General features: G+C 37.2%; 1 non-coding gene across 1 annotated transcript; it reads left to right on the top strand.

Moving 5' to 3' along the window:
* Window positions 1–328: 328 nt before the first annotated feature.
* On the top strand, window positions 329–435 carry LOC120112073 (small nucleolar RNA R71). The gene has a single exon (XR_005513571.1). It is a non-coding gene; the product is annotated as a small nucleolar RNA R71 (small nucleolar RNA).
* The last annotated feature ends 3555 nt before the right edge of the window (window positions 436–3990 follow it).

The following is a 3990-nucleotide window of genomic DNA, read 5'->3' as shown; positions in this document are numbered from 1 at the left end:
ACTTTCAACAATAGTTTGTGCTTTTCCTATATTGGCTTTGCTTAATTCCATGGCTTCAACCTTCCTAGTCAGATTAGCAATTTTTACATTGACATCATTATCATCTTTAATAAGATATATTCCTCCTTTTGCATTAGGTGCTATTTTTGATTTTTCATTTTTATCTGTTGTATCCCAAGCTTGTGCATTTTCTGCTAAAAGATCAAAATAATCCCAAGCTTCATTTGGTTCCTTACTCATGAATTCACCATTACACATCATTTCTACAAATTGTCTCATATTGGAGGACAAACCATAATAAAAGAAACTAATGACCCTCCAAATTTCATATCCATGATGTGGGCAAGCAAGTAGAAGGTCCTTAAATCTTTCCCAACACTGAAAAAATGTTTCTCCATCTTTTTGTGCGAAGTTCATGATATTTCTTCTAAGTGTATTCGTTTTATGTGTTGGAAAGAATTTCTTTAAAAATTCCCTTGTCATCTCTTGCCAGGTAGCTATGGTCCTAGGTCTTAAAGAATGTAACCATGACTTAGCTTTTTCCTTTAAAGAAAAAGGAAATAACTTAAGCTTCACTACCTCTTCATTGATATTATTAAATTGAAGTGTTGAACACACTTCATCAAATTCTTTTAGGTGCAAATAGGGACTTTCAGAATCAAGTCCATGAAACTTTGGGAGTAATTGGATTATTCCTGGTTTCATGTCAAAGGCTCCCGCAGCAGTAGGAATAACCATACAGGATGGGGTACTGATCCTAATGGGTTGTAGATAATCACGAAGCGTTCTAATAGGTAAGTCATCTTGAAATTCATTATCTCCCTGATTACTACCATTATCTTCCATTTGATTATTTGAACTTTTATCCCTTGATTCAACTCGAAATAATCTTTTCATTTTATCCCTTTGCCACAACCGCATATACTGACCAATTAACCAGTCGATTTTTTTTTAATTATTATTATTATTAATTATTTATTTATTTATTTTGTATATATATATATATATTTTTAGAGTTTTGGATGAGTATGAATATTACCTAAAGCTATGAATATTGACACCCTGCTACTAAAATTATTTACAATCAAACAATATCAAAGCATAGCACCTTTATTTCTAATGTTTTCCTAAAAATTTCTAGACAGCTCCTAACTGGTTTGAAGAGTACACTTAAGCCTCCAATCCGGTCTAATAACCTAGTCGACCAGGTAAGCTCCCAGGAAAGTGGAGGGGTCACGATGCGTATAGCAAAGGTCCCACTTAAAACCCACTTTCCTCGAACAGAAACTGTCTCCCTTTAATCACTTAAAGGGACAAAGCTTGCCTAGACATCGACTGGGGTCATAGAGCGAAATTGGTGCAACTTTCAATGGTCTTCGTCCTATTGAGCTCGATTATCCTTAGGGGCCAACGTCTAGTTGATTTTAATTAAGCTTAGGATATTGATGCACTGGGATGATTTTTGGGCTAAGGACGAGTGATGAAATCCCGACCTTATCTTTTTAATGGGTTCAACCCTTAGATTATTTTATGCAAATGCTTTATACTATATGCAACAATCAAGAAGATTTTTAGCATTTTATGTCATGACATTAAATTGCATTTGAATAGTTGATCAAACAAACTAGCTAATTTTTTTTTTCTTTTTATTTTTTTATTTTTTTTATTATTTTATTATTTTAATTAATAATTTTTTTAATTTTTTTTAAAACAAAAGTAAAATTCTAATCTAGGAAAAATAGGACTAGTCTGAGCAAAACAGGAAAATTAATTTAAATACTCACGGCCGGAGTTCGTTCACTCCGGGAATCCAAAAATGTGATCTTGATCTTCCTCGTTACTGGTCCTGCTTTGTCGTCCTTGAATCTGAAAAGATTTAAAATTTCAGCTGTGTTAAAAATAAAGAAAAATTGAAGAACTAGAAATTAAATATTTGAAATTTTTAGCCTTGTTCTCGTTTGCACGTTGCAAATCCCCGGCAATGGCGCCAAAAACTTGCTACGATTTTAATCTTGCTCTTTTAAAAAGGAAAATTAAATGTAGAATACCCCAAGTATAGGGTGTAGCAAAGTAATATTCTCGGTGAGTCCGAGATCGAATCCACAGGGATTTGACAGTGAACAAAAACTAAAGGCTGAATAATATTCGGATTGACAAAAATATAACTAAGGCATCAGGATTCAGCCTAGCATTTCATCATGCTTTTCTTAAAATCACCTATTAATCATAGTAAAATAGATTTAGTTTTATGGGCAGCATTACAGTAATTCTATTTTAAACTACAGGGATTTCTAAGCATCTGTTATACCCGAAGGAAATAACAAATCAAAGAAAATATATAAGTTTGAAATAATTTCTATCAATCTACTGCACCATAAATCAAATCAAAAACATTAAAATCCAATTGATAATTAAAGGAAATACATGAAGAAAATGCTAGGCTTTTCTCTAGCCTTAGCTTAAAAAAATTTAGCTATCCATATGAGATGCAAGCAATTTTATAAAAGGGATTAGTATAGAATAAATAAAATAAAACATAAATCCCCTTTGCTTTTTTTCTTTTTTTTTTCTTCTCTTAAGAAAACAGAGTGCTCTGTTTTCTTTTCTTGTTTCTTTCCTCTTCCGCCGGTTCCGTTGGCCTCTCCTCCTTCCCGAGTGGCCTCCTCCTCTCTCCCTTTCCTCCACCGGATGGGAAGATCGAAGAGGAGATGCAAATGGTTGCTTCGCTGGTTCCCTTGGCCTCTTCCTCTTCCGTCGCACGGCTGCGGGCCTCCTCCTCTTCACACGCTCGGTTGAGTAGATGGATCGGAAGAGGAGATGCTCCCGAATGGATCCTGCTGGCCGCCCGTCCTCTTCCGTCGGCTGTGTAGGAATGAATCCCCTCCTTCCTCCTCCCGATTCCTTTTATAGACACCTTTAGCGGTGTGGCTGGGAAGACCGAAGGATGCTGGAAACGTTGAACGTGGAAGCGACATGGGCTGATAGCTTGAATGCGGACGGTTTGGTCTTCGGAATTCCCTTGATGCCGTTGGGAATTTGTTTTGATGGGAAGGGAATTCGAAGATGAAACGATCGGATGCCGCTTGGAGAGCCACACGGACGGTTTTGAAGATGCTGGGAAGCTCCTCACGGATTGATGCTGTTGTTCTTCGGTGAAGAGGGAAATGGGGAGTTGCTCATTTGGGCTTAAACCCAATATTATTGGGTCTCTTGGATTACTTGCACTCAAACACAAATAAAACACTAATTAATCAAATTTATCAATAATTATTAGCTATAATATTAATTAAGCTGGTATGAAAATTGTACTTTTGTGCTCTCATCAAGGATGGAGGTCATGGATAACTCGTCAAACCCCATCATCTGTCATATGTAAAATTTATTCGACTCCAGTTCGAGATTGGAAAACTCTTTTTCCAAAAACTACCTTGGCCAAGGATTTACGAACTCAGTCTCATAAATCACATAGGATCTCTCCTAATCTATCAAGGTCGATAGATTCCATCTAGATGCACCCCTACTCCTGCAATGAACCTACTGCAGCCAATCTGCACCACAAGGACCCAAATGGATAGGGCCCATGTTTATGTGCTCGTCAAACTACAGCAACCTCACTGTGAATAGCCGAGGCATTGCAGGTCAAAGGACCAGTCATACAACTGCAGCATCAAGTAAGTCACTGACGAGTGGATAGACATCCAAGTGACTACTTGCTTTGGTCACGCTCAGTACCCTTGTTCTCTAACAAGTACTTACACAATCACTCCAGTGTCCCTACACTGTGGACTCAAGACTCATCCATCTGACTAAGTGATCTGTGCACTAATCTCAGCGGATCGATCACCGTCCCTCGTGATGAATCCATCGATCAGGAGCAATTCAGGAATTAATCACCAATGACACATGCCTCAAATTCTCAACTCTTGAGAATATGCGTCATCATCTTATTAATTCCTTGGACGATTCATGGATGCATAAGAACATGAATGA

The sequence above is a fragment of the Phoenix dactylifera genome, chromosome 12 (genome assembly GCF_051530095.1).
Source record: "Phoenix dactylifera cultivar Ajwa chromosome 12, Ajwa_hap1_PhDact_Kaust_v1.1, whole genome shotgun sequence".
NCBI lineage: Eukaryota > Viridiplantae > Streptophyta > Magnoliopsida > Arecales > Arecaceae > Phoenix > Phoenix dactylifera.
The sequence above is the reverse complement of the archived record's forward strand: the minus strand, read 5'-3'. Positions and strand labels throughout refer to the sequence as shown.